This window comes from Acomys minous (assembly GCF_964271855.1).
Source record: "Acomys minous genome assembly, chromosome: 8".
NCBI classification, from domain to species: Eukaryota; Metazoa; Chordata; class Mammalia; order Rodentia; family Muridae; genus Acomys; species Acomys minous.
In genome coordinates, this window is record NC_140489.1 from 19,695,123 (window position 1) to 19,707,129 (window position 12,007).

Genomic DNA, 12,007 nt, shown 5'->3' on the forward strand with positions numbered 1-12,007 from the left:
GCTGACAGAGGCGATTGAAGTTGGTCTCTGGAAGAACAGGAAAGGTCCTTATGGCCTGGCTCCTTGTGTGTTTCTTGCAGAGCACATGGGACAGTGCAGGGACCACCCCATTTTGATGACCAGGAAATGGAAATACAGACAATAGATACCCTGACAAAGTCATTTGGGGACAGAGATGGGATTTGAGTTCAGGCCTTCATCTGTAAAGGGTTTGAGTAGTTTTGCATCCTTTGCCACATCTGACAAGGCTTTGGAGACGTTCAGGCAGTTCCTCTGGGTGTTCAACTCTCAGCTTTGTGAGAAGAGCGGGGAAGATGGCTGGTGGAAGGAGAGTAGGAGGCCCAAGCTTGTCACATCAGACCATGAATGCTGTGGAGTATAGTGTGGTACAGTGCAAGGAGAGAGTGTATATGTGGCGGCTGCTGCTGCTGCTGCTGCTGCTGCTCCTGCTCCTGCTCCCAGTGGTCTCCTTGACCTACAGGGAAAAGCCAATGTGTGTGCCCATTTAGAACTTAACTTGCTGGTAAAATGTTGAGAAGGAGAATTCTTTCCCAAGCAGCAAATGTGAAACATGTGTTTCTGAGGCTAACGATGTATACTAAATGTATGCGTGTATGTAAAAAAAAAAAAAAGCATGGAGAATCCACTGTGGACATTGACTTTGAAGTACAGATATTTATAGTCAAGTCAAACAAAACAGACTTGGTGCCAGGGAGACACAGATTTGGTGTGGGCTGCTGTTTGTGGGGAAAGCTGGCTTTCTATGCTGAACCTTGCAGGCTTCTGGGGCGTGGGGTGTGTTTCCTAGCACAGCGCATTGGGAAGCTGGGAGTTGGTAATTCTCCTCGTGGCTATATTAGGTGTCACCCAGGATTGTGCAGCAAAGAAACGAAGGCGCTTTGTACTCCTGGGATTGTTCCATATCAGAGCCAACGTCAAGTCCAGTCGTCGGTTCATCACTGAACCGCCCACTGAAGACTTCTACCATCGTTTCCATAACTGACAAACTCATATAGAACTCTAGGCTTCCCACTGTGGTATGTCACCTGTGTGGGACATGGATGAGGGTAACATTTCAAAAGACCCACCAGACATCAAGTTTCTAGGCCTTACTTCGTGTGTGAGTTTCATTTCTGTTCCTGTGATGAAATACCCCAGCACAAAGCATCTTGGGGAAGAAAGTGCTTATTTTAGCTCATGGTTCCCGGTCTATCACTCCAAGGATGCCACCGCAGAGAAGAATAAAAACATGGGCACGTGCTTGTGCCCACCTCACGTGCTCTCTTCTTATATAGCGCCAGAAACCTAGGGATGGTGCCACCCACTTCCTTTAATGAGTCGAGATGGCCCCTCGAAGTTATACCCATGATCCAGGCAGTTCCACACTGAGACTCTCTACCTAAGTGACTTTAGATTGTGTCACTTGACAGCTAATTCTAAGCATCACACCTATGGCTACTCATTGCCCTGGCAATTCCTCTTTCAGGATTCATTCCAGGGGAGTGTTAGTCCCTATACGGGAAGATGGTTATTAAAGTCTGAGTGTGTTGACAGTAGAGAAAACTGGAGCTAACTGAGGTAGTCACCTGAGGGAGAGGCTGAGTCATCAACTACAGCTTATGACACTGCACAACTAACTGGTGCTAGCTGCATAACCGTTTACTGAGGACATACTATGTGGTAGGTATAGAGTAAGTAGGGAGTGTATGGTACCATTAAGACCGATGCAATCTGAGCCCTCTTGGAGCTCAGAGTTTTGTCATAGAAACAGTCTGTGCAACAGGAAGTAGAGGGAAGCACGGTGCAGCATGCTTATGGTCCGATACCATGTGAAATGCAGAGAAAATCTAGGACGTTTGAATCCCTACGGATGCTGAGACTCCGAGTAATAGAACATGACTCTCCCTTTGGTTGTTTCCTTCATCGCCCCCCCTCCTCCTCTATCTCCCCTCCTTCTGCTCCTCCTCCTCCTCATTCTTTGTGGTGTTCATGTATCCCATGATGACCATTATGATGTTGTAATTAGAAAAGTGAATCTCCGGGCCGGTGAGAGGGTTCAGTGGGTAAAGGTGCTGGCCACCAGCCTTGCTAATCTGGGTTCGATCCCTGAGACACACATGATAAAAAGGACAGAGCCGACTCCCAGCAAGTTGTTCTCTGACCTGCACACGTGGGGACACACTCCACATGCACACACTGAAGAAATATGTGTGAAAAAAGAAGCTAGAAGAGAGACGTTCTAGGAAGAAAAGACAGCTGTGAAACCCTAGTTCCAGATCCAGTTCTTCCTTAAACCTGTTGGGAGGGCATTGGATAGCCGTCCTGGGGAGAGGGCAGGGAGATGCCCAAATCTCCTCAGGGCAAACTGAGGACCTGGAGGTTGCCAGCTCACTGCTCCAAGGTCTCAAGCGCCTGCCCTTCCTGTGTTTGCTAAGGAAATCTCCCACAGGGCCTGTGAGATGGAACCGTAGCCAGGCTGCTGCGCTGAATATCCTGGTCCCTGAGCACTTGTAGTCTTTAGAGTTTGGTCCTCTGGGAATCTGCTGATGTACTCTGATGGGGGAAAAGTTTCTGTTTTGGGTATATGATTACTAAATTAGGGAAACCCAGAAAGACTGGTTTCCCTTGAGCAACTCAGCCAGATGTCATTGTAACCGCTTCCCCCCCCCAAAAAAAAATGACAATAGCTCCATCCATGAGCATTCTGCACAGGTGCCACCCCCTATACTAACATGCTTTGCGGCCTTTGGAATAGGTGCCTACCAATCCCAGGGTTCCCTTCTGATCCCGAGCTCAGAAGTTAGAAACCACAGTTGGTCACCTGTAGTGGTCAACACTGGGATAAACACTGAAGGCCATCTACTCTGAAGCAAGTCTTCAACCTCTGCTCTTCTGCAGACTCCCACTCCAAGAAGCGAGCCTGCCTGTGCCTGTGAAGCCCAATGCTGGAAGCCAGGAGTCTGAGGGATTGGGAGGGAGGATGCCAGGAACATGGGGAGCATATTCATCACAGACAGACGAACAGACAGAGAGACAGACAGTTCCTGGAAACCTCATGCAGAGAAAGCTAGTGTAGCTACTTTGCTGGGGTGGACAGTGATCATGGTGGATTTTTACAGGGGAGGAGAGGAACAAATGTTTTCATGATCTTCAGCGATGTCCCTGTGCTGACAAAGGCCATCTACTCCGGAGCTCCTACACGCATCTCCAGACGAGTGATACTTACACGAAGGCCAGGCCTTTGCTTCCCTTTTAATCTGAAGTATTTTCCTCGCTGGCCTCTAGTTTTACGTATTTGTCAGGCATTAACATATAAGACATATAGGAGGCATCTAGGAGACACAGGAAAACTTAAGATGAAGACAAAACTCGTTTCTCTTCATCATTAAAAGAATGTCCCAAGCCGAGTGTGGTGGCGCACGCCTTTAATCCCAGCAGTTGGGAGGCAGAGGCAGGCGGGTCGCTGTGAGTTTGAGGCCAGCCTTATCTAAAAAAGTGAGTCCAGAACAGCCAAAGCTACACAGAGAAACCCTATCTTGCAAACACCCTCCAAAGAAGAAGAAAAAGAAAAGAAGAAGAAGAAGAAGAAGAAGAAGAAGAAGAAGAAGAAGAAGAAGAAGAAGAAGAAGGTCTCATTATAACAGCTACTGTGTTCTGTAAGTCCAATTCCTTTACATTTTGGTTTCTTCTGATTCTTCCTATATATTATGAACAGATTAATCTTCCTAAAAACGTATCATTATGATATCAGATGATATCATTACCTACTATCCCTTGATTATTCCTTAGCTCTCCATCGACCAGGTTAAACCCAAACTTGTAGGCTAAGGACTTCAGATCCCTCACGGTCTGATTCCAACTTCTTTACACCCCCAGCCATCTTCCCTCTCCCTGCTTGAGTGTCTCTCCCTGCTCTGTGCTTTTGACTCTAAGCATTTGTTGTGCTCATAACTACTTTCCTTTTTCTGAAGTTCATTTCCTTCTGGGCATTATTCCTATTTTACCCATCGCTCCTTCCCGGGCTGAGGATTTGGCCCAGGGCCTCCGTGTTAGAGAAGCATCCTACCACTGAGCTCCAACCTGGCCCTGTGTCCTTTAGGATGGAGCTCAGTTGCTACGTGCTTGCCTAGAATGTGGGAAGCTCTGGGTCTCAACTTCAGCACCACATAAAACTGGGTACAGTGGGGTATGGTGGTGCACAACTCCCAGCACCCGAGCAACAGAGGCACGCAGAGCTCTGTGAGTTCAAGGCCAGCCAGGTCTACATAATGAATTCCGTGCCAGTCAAGCCCTTATATTGAGGTCACATCTCAGAAAGCAAAGTTAAACAAATCAGTGATGAAACAACTAGATGTGGTGGTTTATATGTGTAATGCAAGCCATCAGCAGGGCAAAAGGGGGTTCCATCACACCCTCAACTATACAGCAAGTTCAAGGCCAGCCTGGCCCTATCTCTAAACAAAAACATAAACAAAAACCCATGAAACCCTTCCTAGACGTTCTCAGCTTTGGCTAAAAACCTCATTGCCCCTGTCATGTAGTGTAACCCCGTGTCATGTCGGACTGTGATTGGCTCAATGCACTGCATGTTTCAGGGGCTCCAGAGATAACACTGTACATAATAGAGCTAGTACCAGCCCCTCTCGAGCTATAAAAATGCTGCTGTCTCAAGAGAGGACCTCTGACAATCCCGAAAGAAGACAGCCAGTTCTTGTCACACATCCAGCAAGCATAGTCTGAGCTGTTGGTGAAACATTTACCACGCAGTTGCCTCCTGTAACTAATCACATGTTGTGAATGAAATGGAAGCAGAAAGATAGATATGCTTGCACAGCCTCCCTCCCAAAGCTGCGGATTCAGGAGATACGGCATTAGGACCCAGAAGTTTCCTTCTGCCATTGTTATCCTCCTCCTCCACCCCCACCCCACCCCCACCCCACCCCCACTCATCCCCCCCTCCCCCCCCACCATTAGCTTGGGGATGGGGGGTGGGTGTTGGGGAATGGCAAATCTTTTCTGACAGATCAGGTAGTGAACACTCTGTCCTGTGCATCCTGTATGGTCTCTGCCACAAACAGTCAATTCTGCTGGGAACTAGGAAATAGTTATGTTCTAATAAAATTTTTATTGATAAAAACAGACACTGGACTCATTTTGGCCTATTGGAGTTTACTGACCTCATACTTTTTATTTTTATTTTTTTTATCATTTATTTTTAGTTTTTATTTTTTGGTTTTTCAAGACAGGGTTTCTCTGTGTAGCCTTGGCTGTCCTAGACTTGTTTTTGTAAACCAGGCTGGCCTCAAACTCACAGTGATCCTCCCAAGTCTCTGATTAAAGGCATTCGTCACCACGCCTGGCACTGACCTCATTCTTTGGAGGACTCCCTCTTCCCTGGTCCTGATGTTGGGTCACCCATAAGAAAGTACAGCCCTGGCTACTGTGGCACACACCTGTAATCCCAGGAGTCTCAGAAAAACAAAAAAAGAAAGTACAGCCATAGTTAGTGACCCATAAAGAAAGCTGCATTCAAGGCTGGGCGTTGGGACCTCATGCCTGTAATCCAAGCATCTGGTAGGCCGATGCAGGAGGATTACTGTGAATTAGAGGGCAGCCTACTGAGTAAGAAGACATCCTCTACCCAAGCTCTAGACCCTGCATACATATAAAGTCATGCTAGTTTGAACACTGGCCAGACTCTGTAGTATAGAGTATAAGCTCATGTTTAAATCCTGCCCATAGCTGGGAAAGACAGATTGACTGGTTAGGACAAGGTGGCTAAGTTGTGGTTCTTCATGGAATAGACTGTGCACCTGAACATGCAACAGACAACCAGTCAGCCATGAGTGTGGGCCTGGTGCCAGGTGAGAACTGTTGAAAGACACTGTCCTGGTGCCTCTGCTTTCTGTCACTATGATAAAACGCTGACCAAACCAACTTGGAGAAAGCAAAAGGTTTTGGCTTATGCCTCTCCATCACAGCCCATCACTGAAGCAAGTCAAGGTGGGACTTGAGATAGGCATTAGAGCAGACACCACGGAGAAACACTGCTTACGGGGTGCTTCTCATGGCTTAGTTGGCATGCTTTCCTCAGCTTGCTTTCTTACACAACTCAGATAGCACTGGCTAAAATAGCCTTGGTCATCACACATCAATCATTAGTCAAAATAATAATAATAATAAAATAAAAAAGCCCCATAAAGATATACCCACATGGGGCTGGAGAGATGGCTCAGAGGTTAAGAGCACTGTCAGTTTCTCCAAAGGTCCTGAGTTCAATTCCCAGCAACCACATGGTAGTTCACAACCATCCATAATGAGATCTGATGCCCTCTTCTGACCTGCAGGCACATATGTGGGCAGAATACTGCACAAATAATAAATAAACAAATCTTAAAAAAATAAAATCAAGATATGCGCACAGGCCAGTCTGATCCAGACAAACCCAGTTGTAATTTGCTTTCCCCAGATGACCCTAGTTTGTGGCAAGTTCACAGGAGCTAGCCAGCATAGGCCCTGTGAATTCTGTACACAGGGAGCCCTGAACTGTTGTCCATCCTGGGTGTTTGCACTGTGGAGGAGCAAAGTTGAATTATCTTGCTGTACTGACAGGTGTTCTATTGTATCCAAAATCTATAATTCCCTCCTGGGCCCTCCTGTCTCACCCCTGAATCTGGACCCCATGGCAAATCATAGATATAGTCACTATAGTCACTATGCTACGTGGGCTCCTGCTTGGGCCAGGAGTGTGGTGGCCCTATTCTGACCACAGCTAGCTTACTCATATCCTTGAGGGGAACAGGTGACTTTAAAAATAACGAACTCTGGTGCCCCATATTTGATCACATTCCCTGGATGGGGAGGCCTGGTGGCACTCAGAGGAAGGATAGCAGGCTACTAAGAAGAGACTTGATACCCCCTCAGTCACAGTCATAGGGGAGGGGAATAGGGGAAAAGCTGAAGGGATATATATATATTTCTGGTTACTGCCATGCCATCTTGCAGAATAGTCAATCAGCTTTTCTTTATGAAGTAAACAAATGCCAAATCTGGATATGGTATCTGTGCTTATAATTCCAGCATATGGTGGATGCAGAAATACTGCTGTGAGTTCAAGGCCAGCTTAGGCTACCTAATGCATTTCAGACCAGCCTAGGCTACCAAGCATTCCTTGTCCGAGCCAAGTATCAAAGAGGAGCCCTCATTCTCCGGAGCCTAGCATTGTGCGATGTCCCTATCATAGGGACATTTGTCATTCAAATCCATCAATCAGCAAGAATCACAGCTGTTTTTGTGTGTGGAGAGTCCAGGACCCAAACCAGAAAAGTGTTTCAGTTTTCTTTAAGGGAGTTGCTAAAAGTGTCAGGAAATTCTAATGAATTCAGGGGCAAAATTTCATGGATTTTTTAATGCCTTAAAGTAGAAGGGAATGGAGGAAGGAAGGGAGGGAGGGAGAAATGGTTTTGTGGCTTTCTTCAGTTACTGTGTGGAGACAGGAACTGAAGAATAAAAAGCAAAAGAATAATTCTGCCAGCTTTTGTTTTATTCTTAAACATTTGTTTGTTTGTTGGGGGCACTCATGTGTGTGAGTCAGAGGACAGCTCAGGGGAGCTGGTTAACCCTTCCACTTTGTGGGTCCCAGGGTCAAATTCAGGTTGTCAGGCTTGGTAGCAAACACCTTTAACCACTTAGCCATCTTGTTAGCCATTTGTTCTGTTTTTGGAGATGCTGGGATGAACCCAGTGCTCAGAGTGTGCCAGCCAAACACTCAGCGCTACATCCCCACCCCGTTTTGCGAGCTCTCAGCTTTTGACTTAGAATTATTTTTTGCTTTTAAAAATGTATCAAATTATTGCTTTTAGTGGTGTGTGTGTGTGTGTGCATGGCACAGCACATATGTGGGTCTTTTTATGGTTGTGTTCTGAGGCTTGAGCTCAGGTCACCAGAATTGCAGGGCAAGCGCCTTAACTGGCTGTGCCATCTCACCTACCAACTTCTAAGAAGTTTTATTGCCCTGATCATAGAAAGCACTTGGCTGCATTTACCTTGTGGAATGCCTCCTTTCAGATACTTCAGACGCATACTTCCTCCGAGTCCTTGCAGTTTCACTGGTTAGATCATATCATATCATTTTCCTACTTTACAGGGAGCAGCACAAAACCACAGGGAAATCACATGACTTTCCCAAACCTTGACAGTCCAGCAGGGGCTTCCCAGCCTCGGTGACTACATGTCTTGCCAGTCTTATGTCTTTATTTTTGCTTTAGGCGAGAGGCATTGTCCACGTAACCTTGGAATGCCTGCCTCAAACTTCTTGAGTGGCCATGGATGGCCTTGACCCCAGGAGGCCCGGTTAAATAAGTCTAGCTACCTCCATGACAGGCTTCAGTTTCTTACTAGCTTGGAGCAGGTGTGAGCCTCCATTCTTCAGAAAGGAGCTCAGGGGTTACTGGGAATACCACAGATAATGGGCAGCCAATCAGGGACAGCCTAGCCACCTGGCCTGAGGGAGATAAGGTTTCTCAAGGTTAGTTTACTTCCTGTCTAGAAATCCCTTGTCTTATGATTAACTCTTGACCACTGACTAAGGTTGCCTGCACCTTTCTAGTCAGCCCGCGCCTTTTCAGTTTGAATGCTCCAATCACATTAAAGGTCACCAACCCCTCCCTTGGAATTCCCCTGGATGCCTTTAAAATGAGCCTGCAACCTCACCTTGGGATTGCCATTTTATTTAAATGGTGATCCCAGCATGCTGGATTTCTGCAGAAATAAAGGCTCCTTGCTTTTCCATAAGGCTTCAGGACTCCTGGTGGTCTTTGGGATCCAGTGATCTGGGCATAACAGACCTCCTGAATGCTAGGATTCCAGGTGTGTGCCACTGTTCTTAGATTATGGGGTGCTGGGGAAACAAACCCAGGGCTTCAAGGTTGCTAAGCAAGGACTCCACTGATGAGCCACATCCAAATCACCAGCCTTGTCCTTTTAAATAGATAAGGTGTCAGGAAAGAGGTTGAAAGTTGGAGTTGTTGGGTTTGATGGGGAGGTTAAGGCAGAGGATTTGAGAGTTCGAGGTCACCATAATCTATATGTGGATACCCTGTCTCCAAATACATAGCTCAGAGGCAGATCACTTACCTAGGGCGTTCAAGTACCTTAGTTGGACTCCTACCACTAAAAATGAAAACAACGAAAACAAACCCCAACCAAACAACAGAAATGTAGCCTTTTTGTGGCTTCATTACTTTTCAGACCAATCAGCCCTTCCTGCCATATATTCGTGTAGTTGTAAAGATTTCTGGTCCTAAGCTGGGCGTGGTGGCACATGACTTTAATCCCAGCACTTGGGAGGCAGAGACAGGTGGATATCTGTGAGTTCGAGGCCAGCCTCGTCTACAAAGCAAGTCCAGGAAGCGAAGGCTACACAAAGAGACCCTGTCTTGAAGAACCCCCCCCCCCCAAAAGATTTCTGGTGCTGGCTGGTGGCTTCCATACCTCTTGAGCTTTCCCAGTGGTGGGGGAAGGGGAGGAGGCTCTGTGGGGGAAGGGGAGGAGGCTCTGAGGTCTTCATTTCTTCGTCCTGACTCCAACTCTGAGAGCAAACACACTGTTTGGCAGACATTGGCTGAGGGGAGGGGCTGAGGGTAGCACATCCAAAAGCCTAACTGTAAATCTATAGTTGAGAAACCCAACTGCTTGGACAATATAAAGAGCTGGGAAGGGAAGCTGAGAGCCACTGGAACAGCCTTCCGCTCCCAGGTTGCTCCATTTATGTTCAATGTCAAGAGCAGGTTTAGGGAACCTCACTGTACTAGACAGGGTTTGGAAAAGTACTTAGTCTGGAGGATTCTCCACCCCTGTCTCCCTTGTTCTGTAACCCTCTCTTCACTTCTGCCCCATCTCTGGTTTCAAGAGGGTGGGTGGGGGGGACACTCTTTATTCCCTTAGAGATGCTAATTCTCCCGGATGACTGGGAGCTGTGTGGATGTCCCCCACCTCCACACTTTGCATACCTATACACCATCCTGCACCTGAAGGTTTAACAAGGAAGATAGCCCATTGTAAGTAAGTAGGAAGAGGAGGGAAGGGAAAGTGATTTCCAGCACTTGTAGTTGTCAGAAAAGTAAATTCCGCGACAAGGTGGCCACTGGGTTCCCTGACCACTGACCACCGTTCTAGGGAGGTAAGTCACAAGCCACCTTTCCATGTTATCATTTGAAACAAAGTGAGCGATGGGGGTGGGGGGGAGGGGGAAGTCAGGGCAGGGTCTGCAGAGAGGGCAGATCACCTAGAGTAGCAGGGGCTGTGCATTGAGTTAGTGGGGGAGGTATAGTTGCTATTTGGAGTGGAACAGTGAGGGGTCAAAGAGCCCAGCAAGCCAGGGAAGTGCAGAGGTCCCTAAGGAAAGCCGGCCTGGGCTGCTGGAGTAAGCACCCGGGGAGGGGCGGGGCCAAGGGAAGGGGAAGCCAGAGCCAGGGTGGCATTGAAGGTTTCCCTTTCTGCATGCCCACAATACTGGTCCCTTTACCTAATTCTTCCTTGTTCAGCCCCCACTGTGGCCTGAACCTGTGCATAGATTGTCCCTATAGTGTCTGTCTTGCTGTAACCCACAATAATTCCACAAAAGAGAGCCCGTGGAAGGGAAAATAGGACCTGTACATAGGCTAAACCTTCTGACCAAAGTAAAACTGAAGTAGTGACTCCACAGTTGTATGTGTTGGGTTTGAGGGTTCCCGTTATCCCCAAGCCCTCTGGGTACTGCTCCCAGGAAGCACCCCTTAGTCAGAGAAGGCTGGCCCTTTTGTTGTTGTTGCTTTTGGTTTTTTTGTTTTGTTTTGTTTTTGTTTTTCAAGACAGGGTTTCTCTATCCTGGACTCACTTTGTAGACCTGGCTGGCCTTGAACTCACGTCATCTGCCTGCCTCTGCCTCCTGAGTGCTAGGAGTAAAGGCGTGTGCCATCACACCCAGCTTTGTCCTTCCAAGTTCTTGACTTAGGGCCAAGCTGCTCACACCTGAGAGCCTAGCTCTACCCGACTTGAGGCCCAGGTCCCCCATCATAAGCTGTGCTTACTTCAGAAAGCTCCTGGCAGAGCTCCAGAGGAGAGCCGAGATCTAAGCCTCCATAATGTAAGGACACCTTTAAGGAAAGAGTGTAAACAGGGAGGTGGTAGAGTGCACAACTTTGACTTTTAATCTTAGCTTTCGGGGGAGGCAGAGACAGGCAGATCTCTGAGTCTTAGGCTAGCCTGGTCTCAAAGGCTACACAGAGAAACCCTGTCTTGAAAACCATAAATAAATAAATAAATAAATGTGGGGGGAATCGGGAACTGGGGGGAGGAGAAGAGTGATGGCTTAGCCCAACCAGAATCCCCGGAGACAGACTCAAGGTGAAGACCTCACTTTTTTTTTTTTTTTTTGTATAGTGACTCTCATCTTTCTATGACATAACCAGGTAAAATGTGTAGCTTAGTGTCTGTCACATCGTAACTACTCAATAAACTGAGCCATTATAGCCGTCCTCATCTCTTCTTGACTAGCCTTAGGCCATGCTTTGGGAAAACAGGTTGAGAAAGTGTGTCCTCACCTCACCTCACCGGTCAGGAATGAGCACCCTTGCAGTTAAGCTCTAGGACCTCAGTGAGGGGTCACGCTTGCCTCTGGCTTCTGTTAGCCGTGGAATCCCTACAGCTAATCTCCCATTCATAATTCCCCATCTATCAGCAGGACTCCATGAACATGGCTACGCTCACTCACTGGAGCAGACCTTTAAAAGTGCTTGGTAATAGTTTGCAATTTGGGTCTTTTCTCTTAAGTCATTTAAGTCTTATCAAGTCTCGTCACTAAACCTGTCAAAATGTCATTTTTCTATTTTATTCTGTTAAAAAGATCTACTGTATTAGACATTTCTCTGTGTAAGAAACGGAGCTCCATTGATCACTAACTCTATATGGGTGTCTGTAAAGAGACTTTTGGTCACAAGCAACAGAAAAGCCACCTCAGACTTCAAAC

General features: G+C 47.1%; 1 protein-coding gene across 4 annotated transcripts in view; it reads left to right on the forward strand.

The window, feature by feature from the left end:
• Window positions 1-12,007, forward strand: part of FOXN3 (forkhead box N3) — a 385,252-nt gene that overhangs the window by 146,517 nt on the left and 226,728 nt on the right. Inside the window, exon 1 of one of the 4 annotated variants that reach the window (XM_084792029.1) lies at window positions 2,972-3,656. The exons of the other annotated variants lie outside the window; for them this stretch is intronic. The gene's annotated coding sequence lies outside the window, so the exon portion shown is untranslated. Of the gene's footprint in view, window positions 1-2,971; window positions 3,657-12,007 lie in introns of those variants that run through there. 4 annotated transcript variants of the gene reach the window in all.